The 19,753-nt window shown below is 46.5% G+C and overlaps 1 long non-coding RNA gene across 9 annotated transcripts; it reads left to right on the plus strand.

Annotated features, from left to right (window-relative positions):
* Positions 1-4,216: 4,216 nt before the first annotated feature.
* Positions 4,217-19,166, plus strand: LOC144327723 (uncharacterized). Of its 9 annotated transcripts, none has more exons than XR_013392790.1 (4): positions 4,223-4,387; positions 10,960-12,833; positions 13,042-13,152; positions 13,538-19,166. It is a non-coding gene; the product is annotated as an uncharacterized LOC144327723 (long non-coding RNA). The 9 variants fall into 9 exon arrangements; XR_013392789.1 differs by lacking the exon at positions 4,223-4,387 and adding an exon at positions 4,441-4,714; XR_013392795.1 differs by lacking the exon at positions 10,960-12,833 and having other exon boundaries at positions 4,217-4,387.
* The last annotated feature ends 587 nt before the right edge of the window (positions 19,167-19,753 follow it).

Below are 19,753 nucleotides of genomic sequence, written 5' to 3' on the forward strand. Positions count from 1 at the left end.
TCGCTTCCATATGCGTTGAAAGAAGACGAATAAGCTTTGATTGGGCTTATTTCAATTGGCATGGTGTTGTTTGGGTGTGCACCAGAATCACCCCAAACCAAAGCAAAAAGGCGTTTTGGGTTCCATCTGCATATTAGTAGATGTTAAAGCTCTGATTGGGGTTATTTCAAATTGGTGTTTTAGGGGTTAGAATGCACATTCACCCAGAAATCGCAGACTGAAATGTTTGTTATCAGCCCAATTCATGCATAGGTGTTTTGTTTCCATCGCAATAGAAAGTGGACGAATCAGCTTTGATTTTTCTTTCTTTGTTCATTCACCCACAAATAGCAAAGTGTAATAAGTCTAAACTATGCAAAAGAGGTTGTTTTGCGTTCCAAGTACGTAGAAAGAAGAATTTTGGATTTCGCTTATTCCAAGTTGTGTTCTTTGGTGTTAATGCAACATTAACCCAGAAATCGCAAAAAGTATGTAATGAGACCAAAATAACAAAACACGGTCTTTTCGCTTCCATATGCGTAGAAAGACGAATAAGCTTTGATTGGGCTTATTTCAATTCGCATGGTGGTTTTTGGGTGTGCACCAGAGTAGCCCCCAACCAAAGCAAAAAGGAGTTTTGGGTTCATTTACACAAAAAGAAGATCATAAAACTATGTGCTTCTTTCAAATTGGTGTTTTTGCGGTGTTTTTGCACATTCACCCAGAAATCGCAGACTGAAATGTTTGTTATCAGCCCAATTCCTGCATAGCTGTTTTGGTTCTATCGCAATAGAAAGTGGACAAATCAGCTTTGATTTTTTTTTCTTTGTTCATTCACCCACAAATAGCAAAACAAAGTGTAATAAGTCTAAACACGGCAAAACAGGTTATTTTGGATTCCAACTACATAGAAAGAACAATCTTGGATTTCGCTTATTTCAAGTTGTGTTCTTTGGTGTTAATGCAACATTAACCCAGAAATCGCAAAAAGGTATGTAATGAGACCAAAATAACAAAATACCGTCTTTTCACTTCCATATGCGTGGAAAGAAGACGAATAAGCTATGATTGCGCTTATTTCAATTGGCATGGTGTTGTTTGGGTGTGCACCAGAATCACCCCCAACCAAAGCAAAAAGGCGTTTTGGGTTCCATCTGCATAAAAGTGATGTTAAAGCTCTGATTGGGGTTATTTCAAATTGGTGTTTTTGGGGTTAGAATGCACATTCACCCAGAAATCGCAGACTGAAATGTTTGTTATGAGCCCAATTCATGCATCGGTGTTTTGGTTCCATCGCAATAGAAAGTGCACGAATCAGCTTTGATTTTTATTTCTTTGTTCATTCACCCACAAATAGCAAAGTGTAATAAGTCTAAACTATGCAAAAGAGGTTGTTTTGCGTTCCAAGTACGTAGAAAGAAGAATTTTGGATTTCGCTTATTCCAAGTTGTGTTCTTTGGTGTTAATGCAACATTAACCCAGAAATCGCAAAAAGTATGTAATGAGACCAAAATAACAAAACACGGTCTTTTCGCTTCCATATGCGTAGAAAGACGAATAAGCTTTGATTGGGCTTATATCAATTCGCATGGTGGTTTTTGGGTGTGCACCAGAGTAGCCCCCCAACCAAAGCAAAAAGGAGTTTTGGGTTCCATCTACACAAAAAGAAGATCATAAAACTATGTGCTTCTTTCAAATTGGTGTTTTTGCGGTGTTTTTGCACATTCACCAAGAAATCGCAGAGTGAAACCTTTGTTATCAGCCCAATTCATGCATAGCTGTTTTGGTTGTATCGCAATAGAAAGTGGACAAATCAGCTTTGATTTTTCTTAATTTATTTATTCACCCACAAATAGCAAAGCAAAGTGTAATAAGTCTAAACAAGGCAAAACAGGTTATTTTGGATTCCAACTACATAGAAAGAAGAATCTTGGATTTCGCTTATTTCAAGTTGTGTTCTTTGGTGTTAATGCAACATTAACCCAGAAATCGCAAAAGGTATGTAATGAGACCAAAATAACAAAATACCGTCTTTTCACTTCCATATGCGTGGAAAGAAGACGAATAAGCTATGATTGCGCTTATTTCAATTGGCATGGTGTTGTTTGGGTGTGCACCAGAATCGCCCCAAACAAAGCAAAAAGGAGTTTTGGGTTCCATCTACACAAAAAGATCATAAAACTATGTGCTTATTTCAAATTGGTGTTTTTGCAGTGTTTTTGCACATTCACCAAGAAATCGCAGTGAAACCTTTGTTATCAGCCCAATTCCTGCATAGCTGTTTTGGTTCTATCGCAATAGAAAGTGGACAAATCAGCTTTGATTTTTCTTTCTTTGTTCATTCACCCACAAATAGCAAAGCAAAGTGTAATAAGTCTAAACATGGCAAAACAGGTTATTTTGGATTCCAACTACATAGAAAGAAGAATCTTGGATTTCGCTTATTTCAAGTTGTGTTCTTTGGTGTGAATGCAACATTAACCCAGAAATCGCAAAAGGTATGTAATGAGACCAAAATAGCAAAACACCGTTGTCAGGGGTTCAGGAGCAGAGGGACAGGAGAGGGAGGAAGTAGAGACCGAGGGAGAGGAATCTGAGGGAGAAGTCAGCGAGGGTAGCCATCCGAGGTCTCTAAGTCTCTCCAGTGAATCAGAGGATTCACAGAAAGGGGCCCCAGTGGTCAGAGCCAGGGGGTTGCCAGAGGGAACACCCCAGGAAGGAGGGGCCAGAGGGGATTCAGAGAGCAGCAGCTGGAAATCGGGACCAACTTTCCCACCGGAGAGCAGTAAGGGGGAGGAGTCCCAAACATCGGCAGCAGGCAGCCTTCCCTCAGCGGAAGGACATGAGTCAGGGTTAGCCACGCCTGCATCAGAGAGCGAGGTAACGGTCAAAAGGAAGGTCAGGGGCAGCGCGCGCGCGCCAAGTTCAAATGTACAGGAGGGGGGCGCAATGGGCAGTCCGGAGAGAGAGCCGGGTCCCAAAGCCCGCCGGAGAGAAGGGGAGGAGTCCGAAGGGTCCGCTTCCGAGGCATCCCGGAAAGAAGGCACCCAGGGGGGTAGTAGGACCCAGAGGAGGAAGGAGAAACGTAGAAGGTGGAGTAAGGCTAGAGTCTTAAGCTGGTGTACAGGGGGCGGAGACTCAGACGAGGCTTCGCTGGTCTAGGGTTTAGACGTAGAGACGCACGCTAGTGTTTGGAAATGGAAACTAAATGCCAATAAAGACTTCTGTACAGTTCTAATGGCTAGCGTTGGTCTTCTGTGAGCTGAGACCGGGAGGCAGTCTCTGACAACCGTCTTTTCGCTTCCATATGCGTAGAAAGAAGACGAATAAGCTTTGATTTGGCTTATTTCAATTCGCATCGTGGTTTTTGGGTGTGCACCAGAATCGCCCCAAACAAAGCGAAAAGGAGTTTTGGGTTCCATGTACACAAAAAGATCATAAAACTATGTGCTTATTTCAAATTGGTGTTTTTGCACATTCACCAAGAATTCGCAGAGTGAAATGTTTGTTATCAGCCCATTTCATGCATCGGTGTTTTGGTTCCATCGCAATAGAAAGTGGACGAATCAGCTTTGATTTCTCTTTCTTTGTTCATTCACCCACAAATAGCAAAGCAAAGTGTAATAAGTCTAAACTAGGCAAAAGAGGTTGTTTTGCGTTCCAACTACATAGAAAGAAGAATCTTGGATTTCGCTTATTTCAAGTTGTGTTCTTTGGTGTGAAGGCAACATTAACCCAGAAATCGCAAAAAAGTATGTAATGAGACCAAAATAGCAAAACACCGTCTTTTCGCTTCCATATGCGTAGAAAGAAGACGAATAAGCTTTGATTTGGCTTATTTCAATTCGCATCGTGGTTTTTGGGTGTGCACCAGAATCGCCCCAAACAAAGCAAAAAGGAGTTTTGGGTTCCATGTACACAAAAAGATCATAAAACTATGTGCTTATTTCAAATTGGTGTTTTTGCACATTCACCAAGAATTCGCAGAGTGAAATGTTTGTTATCAGCCCATTTCATGCATCGGTGTTTTGGTTCCATCGCAATAGAAAGTGGATGAATCAGCTTTGATTTTTCTTTTCTTTGTTCATTCACCCACAAATAGCAGGTAGCTTGATTCTGGACTGTGTCACTTCCATGGGTAGGCATGACATCATATTTTTTGAATGCTCTAACAAAATACCTCCCTTCCTGTGTAAGCATATATGAGATGCGCAGAACTCTATGCGCAGTACTCCTGCCCTCGCCCAACATGGCGGCAGCACAGCCTCTTCCGCCCAGTTCCCTCTCCTTCCTGTCCTCTTGCCTCTCCTGTGGCACCTCCTTCCGGTACACCTGCCCTCGCCCAGCATGGCGGCAGCACAGCCCAAAATGGCGGCACTAGAAGAAAGCCACTGGGGGAGAAAGGCAGGTGAGGGCGGGGCGGGGGGCAGGGCTGCACCCTGGGGAGAGCGGGGTCGAGAGAGAGCGGCTGGGAGAAAGAGAGAGGGCCAGCCTGGCTCGGCACGTCTCTGCTGGCCCAGCGTCGCAGCGCCTCTTCCGCCCTTTCCCCTCCCTTTCCGCTCGTCTCTCCTCCGGTTGGAACCTCCTTCCGGTATCCCTGCCCTCGCCCATTTCCCTCCCCTTCCTGTCCTCTTGCCTCTCCTCCGGCGGCACTTCCTTCCGATACCCCTGCCCTCGCCCAACATGGTGACAGCGCAGCCTCTTCAGCCCTTCCGAGCTAGGAGTGCAGAAAAAGGTGAAACTGCCATGAAAAGGAGGAGTGAGTGTGTGAGTGAGCGAGAGAGAGAGAGAGAGACAGGGAGCATCCTAGAATGGTAGAGAGGGAATGGTAGAGATGGAAGGGAACCCAAGGGTCATCTAGTCCAACCCTCTGTAAAGAAGCTCAGAGCTACAATTCCCAGGTCTTCTTTGGGAATTCTATGGGAATTGAGAGTTTCTAAATTCATGAGCATTCATGAGCATCCACTCATGTTTTTACCTTTTATTGAAAGTGGCCACAAGTGACTTGGGAAACGCAGCCAGATGGGTGGAGTATAAATAATATAATTATATTGCTCCTGCTGCTGTTCTTCTCTTACTCAAACCCAACCCTATCCCAAACCTTAACCTTAATGCTCACCCTAACTCAAACCTAACCCTCACCCTAGCGCTCACTAATATTAACTTAAACCCAACCCTATCCCGAACCTTAACCCTAACCCAAACTTAAGCCTAAACCTAAACCTAAGCCTAATTTAACCCTAAACCTAACCTTAACCCTAATTCTAATTTAAACCTAACTCTTAACTTAACCCTAACCCTGATTGTAATCATTACCCTAACCCTGGCCCTAACCCTAACTCAAACCCAACCCTAACCCTAATGGTGCAAGAAGTATCTGTGGTTTAGGGGGTAAGGGGTGTCCTACGGTTTAGGAGTTAGGGTCAGGTTGGGGGTAGGGTTTAGGGTTACGGTATAAGGTTAGGGTGGACTGGGACAAGGATGGTGCTGTGGTCTAAACCACAGGGCCTAGGGCTTGCCAATCAGAAGGTCCGTGGTTCATATCCCCACGACAGGGTGAGCTCCCATTGCTCGGTCCCTGCTCCTGCCAACCTAGCAGATTGAAAGCACGTCAAGTGCAAGTAGATAAATAGGTACCACTCCGGCAGGAAGGTAAATGGCATTTCCATGTGCTGCTCTGGTTCGCCAGAAGCGGCTTTGTCATGCTGTCCACATGACTCGGAAGCTGTCTGCAGACAAACGCTGGCTCCCTCAGCCAGTAAAGCGAGATGAGTGCCGCAACCCCAGAGTCAGGGGCCAGGGCCACAGCAAGGTCCTCCTATATGCTCAATTTGCAAACTAAATCAGGAACTCTGCATCTGCAGTTTGTGAAGGGATGAAGAAAAGAAACCTGCACAGAACTATGCAGTTAAGGTCAACTGTTATCTGGCCCTCAGTTGACTATTGGTATGGGATAGAGCATCCCATTCCGGTCACTGAATGGGCAAAGTGCTTTGATGGGCATATGATGGGCTGCTTTGTGTGGAGGGAATTGGAGCTTAGATTTGTCATGAAACCCTTATCAGGGAAGGTGGATCTGTGCCTTGAACTGGTTTGATTGAGTTTGGGATTTGACCAAATTTGGTATGTAGCTCTACTGCATACTGCTAGCTATATCTATATATTTGCACTTTATTATTATAATAAATGGGACGCAGGTGGCGCTGTGGGTAAAAGCCTCAGAGCCTAGGGCTTGCCGATCGAAAGGTCGGCAGTTCGAATCCCTGCGGCGGGGTGCGCTCCCGTCGTTCGGTCCCAGCGCCTGCCAACCTAGCAGTTCGAAAGCACCCCCGGGTGCAAGTAGATAAATAGGGACCGCTTACCAGCGGGAAGGTAAACGGCGTTTCCGTGTGCGGCTCTGGTTCACCAGAGCAGCGATGTCACGCTGGCCACGTGACCCGGAAGTGTCTCCGGACAGCGCTGGCCCCCGGCCTCTTGAGTGAGATGGGCGCACAACCCTAGAGTCTGGCAAGACTGGCCCGTACGGGCAGGGGTACCTTTACCTTTTTTACTATTATAATAAAGTATTATTATACTTGGAACATTATCCTTTTTTAAAATGAAAACATATTTTTATTAAGTTTTACATAACAAATTTAAATTCAGACATTAATCATCATTTAGGATTCCCTGAATCCTTCGACTCCCCTCCACCCTTCCATGGTTCCCATTATCAATCTCCCTCCCCAGCTGCTTCCCTTATTTTACCTCTTTTTTTAATATAAAAATAATCTTTCTACCATTTTTTTTGTACATTACAAGCATTTCTCAAATCCTGCTAAAGTTTTTAGTAGCTTATACAATATAATTTTTTCCTATTCTTTCTTAAATTTAGTCTCTTCCTGGTTTCTGATTTTCCCAGTCAATTTCCAATTTCGCCATATCAACCATTCATCTCTGCTCAGGACTTTATCTTCTTTGCAATAGTATCCACACTGCTGTCATCGCCTACATAAATAGTCATTTCTGCTCCTTTGGAATTTCTGCACCTAAAATACCTGGTGTTATGTATTGAAGTTCTCACCCTGGCCACCTGGAGTATCGTGTATAGTATATAGTATTCACACAGATCCACATCAGTTACTTTAGGCGGGAAACCCTGGGTTGTTGTTGCTACAATGTTGACAGCCGGCTGCCTATAAAAGCAGGCCGGCTGAGCTGTTTGCTATTCTGTTCTGTTCCAGCTTACAAATAAAGAGCTGCTTTGGAGAAATTGCTGTGTTGTCTGCTATGTCTACCCACTATTTAACACCTAATAAAAGACTCTGGATTTTTCGCAAACGTTACTTTAAACATTTTTTTCAATTTATTATAAATCATTTCTCAGAATGCTTTTGTCCACCACATTTCTTTCTCTTTGCATTTCCAACAAACATTTGAAGCAGTTCTAACCCTCCATAATTTTTCCCAAGATGAAAATTGGATATTATGCCCAATATCTTGTGCCAAATATATCATTACCGATTTAACTTTTTCATCTTTGGTATGCCACTTTAGCAACAATTTATACATTTTAGAAAGTAACCACATTATTTTCCATTAAAGATTTTTCAAACCTTGAAATTTCTTTACTGAATCCAATTTTCTTATCTATTTTAAACACATCATTTAATTGATATTGCAACCAGTCTGTTACTGTCTTATATCCTCAAAACTTTTTCAATTTCAATTGTTGCTCTACTTCCATAAGCAACTCTCTATAGGTTGCCCATTCATTTTTTGCATTAGTCTTTCTCAGGGATATCGCTTCCCTGGGGAAAGCCACCATGATGTCTTCTGCTCCAACAAGTTTTTATATTTTCCCCATAAATTGCTTTTTTTACCAAATGTTTCAAAAACCATTTATGCACTTTGGTCTTCTCATACCTTAGATGTGCATCTATCTGCTATCATGACCCTCATAGTCTAGAATATCTGTATTTTTAAAAAGTTATCCATTCCTATAGCCAGTAGGGACATGACACCTCATAATATAATTTCAAATTCGGCAGAGAGAAGCCACCTCTTTCTTTACTATCTGTTAATAGTTTGTATTTAATCTTTGGTTTCTTCCCCTGCCAGATGAATTTAGATACATCTTTTTGCCATTGTTTGAAGCTCCACTGACCACAGGTATTGTTTGAAATAAAAATAACATTCTTGGCAATACTGTTGTCAGGGCTGCCCCAGGTCCCAGCTCACAAGAGACCAACGCCAAGTCCAGTTTATATACAAAGATGTTTATTGCAGTGTATTGTACGCTCCACAGCCGAGGCGCGCAGCCCCACGTCTGTTATGCTTGGACCGCTGAAGTCCCCTCTGAGTCAGTCCCTCCTCTGCACCAGTTTAAGAGGCTTGTGCTGCTCCACCTCTTCCTTTCTTTCCTTTTCCGCAGGGTCTTCCTGCCCCCTGGGGTTTCGCCCCTCCTGGATTCCCCTGACGCGGAATCCCCAGACAGCTCTTCCCCCCTCCTGCGTGCTTTGGGACCTGGCTCCTCCTCCGGGCTCCCTGTTCTTCCGCGCGCCTCCACATTTGAACTTGGCGCGCGTTCGCAACCTCTAACCTTCCTCTTGACAGTTACACTACTCCCTGCACTACTCCCCTCCCTTTCCGGGACGATGTCTTGCTCCGATCTCCCCTCCCTCTCTGCTTTCGGACCTGCTTCCCCTGTCACTCTGGAATCTCCACCCCCTTCACTGCGCTCTGGCGGAGAAGCCGGTCCCGACTCCCAGCTCCCACTTTGGGTTCCCCCGCTGGTCCCCTGCTCCTGACGAGTCCCCCCTGTGACTCCCCTTGGCCTGACCACAGGCGCCCCCTTCTGGGAATCCTCCGATTCACTTGAAAGACTCATGGAATCCCTCAAGTCATTGTCATCCTCTTCCTCGCTGTCCTGGGATTCTTCCCCCTCGCTCTCCGTCTCCTCCCTCACCTGTGCCTCTGTCCCTGAACCCCTGACAACTGTACATTCATTTTCATAACTGAAATTCTTCCCCAAAGTGATAAATTCATCCTTCCCCAGACATCCGTAATTTCTTTATCTCTTTCCACGTTGTTACATACCTATTCTTAAAAATATTTATATTCTTGACTGTTAGCCATGCCTTCCCCTTTCCCCTCAATTATCAATTGTGTTGCTACTTGTAGCTCATTTTTATTTTGTTCTGTCATATTTTTCACCAGTAGGTTTGTTTTATTTTTATTTAACTTGAATCCTGCCACCTGTCCGACCTCAGATATTGTGTATATTTGGTATACTCGCCAACAGGTTTCCTACAAGGTCATCTGCAAATGATCTCCTTTTATTTGCTGTGCACCCATCTGTTATACCTTTTATTTCTTCATCAGATCTTTTGTTCCTTGCCAGGGTCTCTAATACAAATATACAATAAACAATAAAATAAACAGTAACTAAAATAAACAATAACAGTGACAGGGGTCAACCCTATCTTGTCCCTTTTGTAATTTTACATTATCCTGTGCCTCATTACATCAATACATCAAGCCCAAATAGGCTCACCACCCAAGCGGGGTGGGGGCGGGAAGTCAATCCTGGCTTTCAGAATGTAGTGATCAGACCATGGCACTTCCACAAGTGAGGACATGATCCTCACCAAAAATCATACTATACCCGCACCAAAAATCAAATCCAGCATGTGGTGAGAGCCCTAATATTGCCATGGAAGACACCAGGTCCAGAGCCTGTGAGGAGGGGGTGGCATCAGCATGGACATTGAAGTCCCCCAAAACCTCCAAGACCCAGCCTGCCACCACATCCAACAGGCCTGACAGGGTGGCTACTGGTGGTTGGTACACCAGCCAGACAGCCAAGCTCTCCTTTGTGCCCCACACTAGGCCAGCACATTCAATGCTGGAGATTGATGGTGATGGCAGAGCCCTGAAAGAGCAATCCTTCTGGATTAACAACGCTAACCCTCCCCCCCGACCCACAGTCCCCGATTGGTGGAGGATGGAGAAACCTGGTGGTGACATCTCATAAAAGGTGAATACTTCGCCTTCGTGCACCCAGGTCTCTGTCACACAAGCCAGGTCAACCCCCAGCGAGATAAGTCTCGCAAGGTGGCAGTTTTATTGCCTATGGACCTGGCATTGCACAGCACCAATGACGGAGGTGGATAATCCCTGCTCATGTCCCTTGGGATGGGGCGTAGCTTGGAAGGGGTTCGAGCATCATCGCATCTCAAAATCCTTCATAGATAATATTTACCCCCACTGCCGTACCTCCCTTGCCCTTTGACAGTGGCAATCCCAGACCCCACGCTAGCCTCCCCTGTAGAGGAATGATAACATAACATCCCTGGGCCAAGTCTCCCAAATTGAAAAGGTATGATATTGAGATGAAAAATCAGCAGGACAAACATCCCCAATAGGTAAAACCCATCCAGCCACACCCCAGGTAGCGAGGGGAGCCCCACACTGGTCCACTAACTGTCAATCCCTCTCTCCCTCATAAGGTAGCCAGGCTATTAACTCTTTCTGTGCCTTTGGGAGTATTAAAGAGGCATGTGCTGTAAAATGGAGGTCACTAGCCAGCAGAGAGCCGCTTCATGTTCAGAGACTCCGTCCGTCCTATCTCACCCTTTGGGTGAGTCATTCTTGTAAGTTTTAGGAGTATTAGGCAAAGGCCCGAGTATAGCCTGGGTGCTTGGTTTCAGCAATCTATCTGCGACATGAAGTTCTTTAGAAGTTGTTGCCATGAGAGTGTCAGAGTTGCCAGGTTCATCTTCTCCATCGCTATCGCTTGGGGAAAGATCAGGGAATTGCATAGTCGTCTTTCCTCGAGATGAAGGGCTATTGGGCATATAGTGTTCCGAGCTATAATGTCCTTATGTTTTGAATTGAGATTTTATGCTCAATTGAGATTTTATGCTCTTTATGCTCAATAATCTCCTCTTCAGTTCTTCTAATTCCAAACTCACGGGTTTATCTTCCTCCTTCGTGCAGGTATTGTTTCTTATTGGCGTTTGCTTTGGTTCTCTGCCGGGGACTGGCTGCCTCACTGTCTCATCCTTGAAAACCCTTATCAGGTAAAGAAGGTGAGACCGCCATAAAATGTTTTTCATCTCCATAAGTCGAGATGGAAGAGCTGGCAATCTAAAAGTCATAAATAGGTGTGTGATGTTTCTTATGCTGGGCAGGAAATGGAAATTTTTTAGATCTACTTTTTGGTAATGGCAGGTCACAAGCTGAGATAAGGACGTCATAATTAACCTGCGATTCATCCACTTGTACTCATTTTGATGAATCTCAAGCATTATCTGGTTCACTTGGAGGACCTGGCAAGGCTTTATTTCATCCATGACTTGTACTGATAGTTCGCTGGCATAGTTGTGTCTAATCCTCCTTTTAGCCCTTTGGGCATTTATAGAGGGAGGGCAATTATCCAAGTATTCCTCTATATTTCATTCAGTCTTTGAAGAACTAATTAGACCATAGTTTCTGCTGACATCATATAAATCTCTTGGTAAGGGTATATATCTGGAATCTGCTGGAAACAAGTTCCTCTATTTGTCTTGTTCTAAAGACATGGGTGGGTCAGCATTTGGGATGGGGGGGATCCCTCCTACTCCTGTTTTCTGGGTGAAATCATCTCCTTCCCTCCTTGAAAGGGGGGAGGGGTCGGATCATCTCCTTCCTTCTTAGAGTGGGGGAGGGTTCCCCCAGCAACATTACTCACAATTTGCTCTGTTTCCGAGCTAGGAATGAAGGTGTTGGCTTTCTGCCGCTTCTCTGCGTTGGAGGAATTGTGAGTCCCAATTACCGTATTTTTTGCTCTATAAGACTCACTTTTTCCCACCTAAAAAGTAAGGGGAAATGTGTGTGCGTCTTATGGAGCGAATGCAGGCTGCGCAGCTATCCCAGAAGCCAGAACAGCAAGAGGGATTGCTTCTTTCACGCACAGCGATCCCTCCTGCTGTTCTGGCTTCTGAGATTCAGAATATTTTTTTTCTTGTTTTCCTCCTCCAAAAACTTGTGGTCTGGTGCGTCTTACAGAGTGAAAAATATGATATGCTGTTTTGGCTCTTAATGCCTCGTTTTTTCCTTCTAGCAGGCATAATTAGCAGCGGGGTGAGCTCCCGTTGCTCGGTCCCTGCTCCTGCCAACCTAGCAGTTTGAAAGCATGTCAAAGTGCAAGTAAGATAAATAGGTACTGCTCCAGCGGGAAGGTAAATGGTGTTTCAGTGCGCTGCTCTAGTTTGCCAAATGTGGCTTAGTCATGCTGGCCACATGACCCGGAAGCTGTACGCCGGCTCCCTCGGCCAATAAAGCGAGAGGAGTGCGCAATCTCAGAGTCGGCCATGACTGGACCTTATGTTCAATGGATGAAAGCTGTGTGTTAGTTGCAAAGACTGCAGTCTACCTTCTTTAGTGTTCCTTCTTACGCTAAATCGAATTGAGCCATAAAACAGTAGATAATAAAACATTAAAACAGTAGATAATAAAACATTAAAACAATAAACCATTAGGCTAAAAGCAAAGAAAACAAAATGACAACTAAAAATATAAACATAGGGCCAGAAGATGGCTAAAACCTAATTAAAAGCTTAATTGAAGGCAGGAGGTTCTGGCTAGGCTGCTACCTCCGTCGCCATTTTGGCTCACAAATGTTTGTTTGCTGCTGCTGCTGTTTTTATTGTTGATGTTGCTGCTGTGCACGTGTCCTAGGGGTCCTAGGAGGCCATTTTGGATGAAGGCAGAGTGACCGGAAAGAGGCGCCACCAGAGGAGAGGCAAATGAAGACATGCCACCACCGCCATATTGGTTGAGGGCAGTTGGGCCTAGCCTGGCCATTTTGTGGCACTGGTCTCCCTTGTGAGGTGGGCGCCTCATCTCTTGAGGGGTCCCAGGAGACGTTAGGGGTCCCTGTGGAGAAGGAAGGGTGGAGCCCCCCCATCCCCTCAGGGAGGAGTTCCAACAGTGCCTTAGGGGCCTTGGCCTTTCTCTGGTTTGTTGTTGCTGCTGCTGCTGCTGTTATCATTATCCTCAGTATTATCCTTATTCTCCTCCTCCTTTTCTTCCTTGCAGCATTTCCCTGAGCGCTAAGCTCCTTCAGGAGCTGCCCAGGTAGACTGCCACTGGCACGGGAGGCTCCACCCGAGAGAAGAAGCGCCTAGGAGGCCAGGGTAGCCCCACAAGGTAGGCTTCTGTCCCCCTGGGCGCCTTTTGGGGTACAGGGGCCTCCGCCCTGCCAACCTTTGGCCCCCCTCACCCTGCCGGCTTGCAGATAAGGTGGGGGCGAAGGCCTGCTGGGTGCTGCTGTGAGGACGGCGCGCCTGAGGGGTGCCCTGCTGGGCTGGGGTGAGGGAGGGGGGGGCTGTGAATCCCATCCCTCTCTCTATGCTTTTTATTTCTCTCTCTTCCCTCTTTCATTTCCCAAAGAAGTCCTGGGAATTATAGCTCTGAGCTTCCTTTCAGTGGGTTGGACTAGATGCCTCTTGATGCCCCTTCCATGTCTCCCATGCTCCCTATCTCTCTCACTGTTACTCTCCTTTTAATGGCACTTCCCCCTTTTTTTTCCTAGCTGGGCCTCCATTTCTTAGCTGGGCCGCCTCCAGGAAGCCAAGTGCTGGCGCCTGCAACTTTGCCTGCGACTGCTGGGATTGCTCTGACAAGATCCATTGACACTAGTTTTGGCGTCACCAAAGGAATCAGGGAGATGTGCTTCAATTCCCCTCGCAGATAGTATTTAACCCATCACGGCATCTCTCAAAGCACCCTGGGAACTGTAGTTTCCTATGGGGGGAGAGAATATTCTGCACAACCTTTCCCAAGGGAACTCTGGGAGTTATAACTCTGAGAGGGTCTCTTTGGGAAACAGAACAAACTACAGTTCCCACGATGTTCCCCAAAGCACCATGGGAACTATTGCTTGCTCTGGGTGTTGAGGGTTGCGAATCCCTTGACAGATCTAGTTCCCAAGCCCATTTCTTTTTCTAGGGAACTCTGGGAACTGTAGCTCATGGGAGGAACATCACTTGGTGTCCTGAATTCTGGGAACTGTAGCTTGCTCAGGGCGCCTGATTCCTTCTCCTTCTAGGCTACCGGAATGGGCTGGAACCGCCAAGTGTCACCTTGGCCTGCGACTTTGAAGGCACCGCCTGCAGCTGGGAGGACGTCAGCATGTCTGGGTACTGGTGGTGCCCAGGGTGGGGCAGAGGCTGGGTGTGCGGCCCCGACTCCCCCTTCAACCACATTCTGGGCACCGACCAGGGTAAACTTGCTTCATTTGAAAGGCAGAGAAGCATTGCTTAGCAGTTAGAGCACCCCTTTGACCTGGCACCCCCCAACCAGGCTGGTACATGAGCACCTCGGAGCAGCGAACCAAGCCGCCTGACTCCGCTCCCTGACCATGAGTGACGCAGCCACAGCCTGTGAACTCCGCACCTGGTACAGTATGGCTGAGAAAGGTAAGCTTGGGGCACTGGTCGGAAAACCAACAGGAGCAGAGCCATGTACTTGGCCTTTTTCCCTGTGTGGAGGAAATGCCACCAGGCACAGTTGTCGTAATTCCGTACATTTCTAAGCTGCAGGACATATCGTGGTGCTATCATATAATTATTATTTATTGATTTCCAGACCACTGACCCGCCTGGTAGGGCCAGCATAATGAAATACCATTCTTATCATGAAATTTACTGATGCCCTGCTTCCCGTCCCCCTTTGGGATTCCTGGCAGCTGACTGATAAAAATGAGAGCAGTTGAGATGAGATGTCATTCTGCAATTCTCGCAGGGGTCAGGCTAGATGACCCCCGGGTCCCATCTCCTCTGTTTATATAACTATGGTTCCCACCTGCAGGGGCCAGGCTAGATGACGCCTGGTTCCTCACCCCTCCACCCTTCCTGTGCAGGACTCAACGGAAGCTTCCCTGTGGAGCTGAGCCACGGCAACCACATTGTCCCCTGTGGCGAAGCCCTGCCTCATCCTCAGGCACCTGGCGCCCTCTGCTGGCCTACACCGGAAGAGTCCACAGTGCTTTCCAGTTAGGTCTTGGGCTCCTCGCCCTCCCCGGCCGGCTCCTTATCTGGAGCATGTCAAGAGCGCAGGTGACCTTCTCCTCGGTGGCGAGTGTGGCACTGGACAACGTGTAGTTCATGAACTGTGGCTCCCAAAGTAAAGCTTTATTTTCCGCCTCTCCAAAACCTGACCAACCAGATAGATTGCTTGGAGGCAACTCATTAACCGTCCCAACATTTCCAAGTCCCTGGAGCTGCACCCCAGGCAAGCCGTGCCTGCCAAGCAGCTGCGTGGCCCCTGCCCGCACCGAGGACTGTGGCGACAGTGGAGATGAACGGGGTTGCGGTGACCGGTCAAGGGGGCATTCGAGGCCAGGGGAACATTGGCACCACCGGAAGGGAGGGGGTTACCAGGAAACCTCCCAACCAGGCCAAAGCATTTGAGGAGGGTGCAAAGTATGCTGGCTGAAATGGGGCTTACCCTGGGGAAAATCCTGAGCGGAAGTTGCAAGTTGGTGGCCACCACTGCCTCTTGTGGCAGGGAGTTCCATAATGTGCGCTTTGTAAAGAAGTACTTCCTTTCTTTGATGTGTCCTGAATCTTCCAGCGTCCAGCTCCATGAGTTCTACCATTATGAGAGGGAGAAAAACTTTCCTCCATCCACATTCTCCAGGCCATGTCTCATTGGCCTGGAGAAATCACATCTTTGCACAATTTAATGCACAAACAGTCAAAGAACAAATAGGAAATAGGAACAAATAGGAAAACTCCCCTACGTTTGCTAAATAACCACATCCCTCATTTGTGTTGCTGGGATAAATTTATTTAACACTCTGACGAGCTCACCTGCCAAAACACAGGAGAATATCAACAATCCAGGACAGAAAATTTTACCCATAGTGTTTTGTTTTTCCAGAATCAGCTAAAACAGAAGGGAGAGGTCACCCGTTAACCTGTAAGGGAGCAAATATTCCTTTGAGAAGTTTCTCCCGAAATGGAAGGCACATGAGACTCTGTAATTCTCTTCTTTGGGAGGTGGGTGTCGTGCAAAGTGGCCTTGGTGAGCTGGATGCGAAGGAGGCACGTCCCAGGCCTTTGAACTGTAACAAGGACAACCTGGGAGGATCTCTCACCTACTGTGCCTGCACCTACTCACTCTCTCAATCGCTCTGCTCCCAGCCGAGAACAAAGACCAACCTCTCTTGTGGGGTTAATGTTACATATGGTGTTCCCATTATTTAGGGACTGGTGATTCGCTTCATCATTAGGGTCCAGACTGAGGTTCCCAGGGTGGCACGTGGACTCCATGGCACCCTCTTAGCACTCACCAAGGCCCCCTCTTAAAAAAGTTTCCCCAAAATCTGTTAGTTTTTACAGTGCTACAAGACCATTTGTTTTGGCAGTTGAGGGATTATTTATTTATTTATTTATTTATATTGCCCTTTATTTTACATCACTGTAAATTATTAAATAATAAAAAATAGTGTTTGTTATTTAAATCAATCCATATAGCTCATTGGGCAGAGCACAAGACTCTTAATCTCAGGGCCATCCTTTGAGCCCCATGTTCCCAGAGTTCCCTGGCAAGAAGGGAACCCTACCCCTAACAAAATCCTAACCCTAACCCAGGGGTTGGCAAGGCCATGGGCCAGATCACTCCCACAGAAATCGCATCTGTGTGTGTCAGAGACTGCCTCCAGGTCCCAGCTCACAGAAGACCAACGCTAGCCAGCAGAACTGTACAAAAGTCTTTATTGAAGTTTAGTTCCCATTTTCAAGCCCTAGCGTGCGTCTCTACGTCTAGACCCTAGACCAGCGAAGCCTCGTCTGAGTCTCCGCCCCCTGTACACCAGTTTAAGACTCTAGCCTTACTCCACCTTCTTCGTTTCTCCTTCCGCCTCTGGGTCCTACTACCCCCCGGGGTGCCTTCCTTCCTGGACGCCTCGGATGCGGACCCCTCGGACTCCTCCCCCTCTCTTCGGCGGGCTTTGGGACCCGGCTCCCTCTCCGGGCTGCTCATTGCGCCACCCTCTTGTACATTTGAACTTGGCGCGCGCGCGCTGCCCCTGACCTTCCTTTTGACCGTTTCCTCGCTCTCTGATGCAGGCGTGGCTAACCCTGACTCATGTTCTTCCGCTGACGGAACGCTGCCTGCTGCCGATGCCTGGGGCTCCTCCCCCCTACTGCTCTCCGGTGGGGAAGCTGGTCCCGATTTCCAGCTGCTGCTCTCTGAGTCCCCTCTGGCCCCTCCTTCCTGAGGTGTTCCCTCTGGCAACCCCCTAGCTCTGACCACGGGAGCCCCTTTCTGTGAATCCTCTGATTCGCTGGAGAGACTTAGAGACCCCGGACGGCTATCATCGCTGACCTCTCCCTCGGATTCCTCTCCCTCGGTCTCTAATTCCTCCCTTTCCTGTCCCTCTGCTCCTGAACCCCTGACAGTGTGTGTCTGCGGCTCTGGAAATTGCTTCTGCGCATGCCCAGACGCCGAAAATCACTGTGACAGCTCAGTCTGTAGAGCAGGAGACTTTCCATCTCAAAGACCTGGGTTTGAGGGGCAAAAAGATTCTTCCCTTGCAGAGGGTTGGACTACAAAAAGACCTTTGCTTTCCTGCTCTCTCCCAAACTGGGAAACTCCCAATGGAAAGTGCTCTGACCTTTCTCTTTTTCTTCATAGGGGTTTTCACACCGTACAGTATCTGCTCTCTGACCGGGCTTGGTTTAAAAGCCTCCAAATATTCCTTGGATCGAGCAGTGCTAATATTTGCTCTGCTAATCTTTCCACCAAACTGGCCAGCTTCTGGATTAAACACTGGATGAAATGCAGATTACGTTCTGTATTTAAAACAAATGTCAAATCAATAAAAATTTTTCAAGAGAAATGCTAAAAATATAATTGAGAAGAGACAATTTAAGGAAAATTCACCAGAAAGTATTCCTCTTTGTTGCGGTTAGTGGCTGTGGACATGGCATAACATTACAGTACATGACTCCACCCCCCAAGAATCATGGGAACTGTAGTTTGCCCCTAAACTATAAGTCTCAGCACAACACATGACTGGCTTATCATAGAGACCACTGCATGCAAAAACTTGTGGTGCTAGAAGATCTTGCGCCTTATATTTACCCTGGGATCCCAACCACCCCTGCCCAGGACACCAGAGTCAACTCTACGGCTGCAAATATAACATTTGAAGTGTTTAAGGTGCATTATACAAATGTGACACTAGATGGCAATTGTGAGGTTATGGCAAATTCAATATATTCTTCAAAACACCTTTTTTTTTTTTAAAGTGTTTTCATTTTTTAGATTCCACCACTCACACAGGTTCAACGGAGTTGCTGTCCATCTGAAGATCATAAGGCCTTTTGTGCCTATATCAATCCCTCAGTTGGTAAAATCAAAGAAGTACAAAATACTTTACAACTCTCTCTCTCTCTCTCTCTCTCTCTCTCTCTCTCTCTCTCTCTATATATATATATATATATATATATAAATGTTGGAAACAAGCCTCCTTCTTCGGGAGAAGCTGGCAACTCTCCCAGGCTCCCGGCTTGGTGTCCGGTGACCTCCCTGGCTGCAATCCCCGCAGGATCCAGGCTAGGTCTCAATAGGCGACACTTCCCAGCGTGGGAAATGCACACCCCCTCCCTCCTGCTTCCCTGGCAGGGAAAAGAGATAGTCAGAAACGTCTGTTTACATCCTTTATTTCTGACTTTGCAGCACTACAGAAAACATGTCCGTTCACTTCAAAATCCAGCAAACGAGAGAGAGACTTCCTGTATATACGCAAGAGGAAGGTCTCATATTACACTCTTCACAAAGACTTTTCCAGCCTGTGAACTTCCGGGAAGCTTCTTTCCCACAGCTAGCCATATCACATGATGTCAACAAACTGGCTGTCTGCAACTGCGATAAGCTCATATTGTAACAATAAATTCCAACACACTGAGGAGCCTTTGCTGGAAGGCTGCGGGGCTATGCACTTACCTGGGAATCAAACTCACTGAACTTCAAAGAACTTCTGAGAGAATATGTATAGGATTGCACTATAAAGGCCTAAAATTTTGACCAAGACTCATGGGTTTGAGTCCCATGTTGCGTGAAAGATTCCTGCATGACCCTTGGGGTCCCTTCCAACTCTACAATTAGCGAAGTATACATCAATATAAAATAAAAATGTGCTTTTAATGAAAGGGCTTCTGCTGTGCTGTTTTTATTGCCATTATTTGGTTTTACAAGATTTTTATATGTATACACACACAGTTTTAATTCTATCAGTGTTTAATTGCTTTTTAATTGTAGATCCCCCGCCCAGGTTTTAGCTTGTCTTCTTTTCATCCGTAAACTGCCTTGGGTCCCCATCAGGGGAAAAGGCAGGGTACAAATAAATGTATAATAATTATAATAATAATTTCAAACTGGGCATTTTTTGTTTTCAATATACAATGCTGGCAAGAGAGAAAGGCCACCCATAACTTAGAGTGCAGAGGTGAAACAAGCATATGATCCCCCAATGAGGGGTGTCATAGAAATTTAATAAAATTAGTTTAATCAATGTAATAATAACATTGCCTTGACCTGCTTGGCTGAAAAATCTTGCATGGCTTCTGGAAAACCCAGTGGAGGCTGTAGCTGAACTGGGGGGGGGGGGCACATGCAAACACCTGGCCCATTGTCCCAGGCCTCCTTGCCACTGACATCCTTTCACCCATAATGCTGTGACCTCCAGGTGCTTGGGTCCCTTAGAAACACTGGTGAGGTGAGCTTTCATTTTCTTTTC

The sequence above is a fragment of the Podarcis muralis genome, chromosome 5, assembly GCF_964188315.1.
Source record: "Podarcis muralis chromosome 5, rPodMur119.hap1.1, whole genome shotgun sequence".
Classification (NCBI taxonomy): Eukaryota; Metazoa; Chordata; class Lepidosauria; order Squamata; family Lacertidae; genus Podarcis; species Podarcis muralis.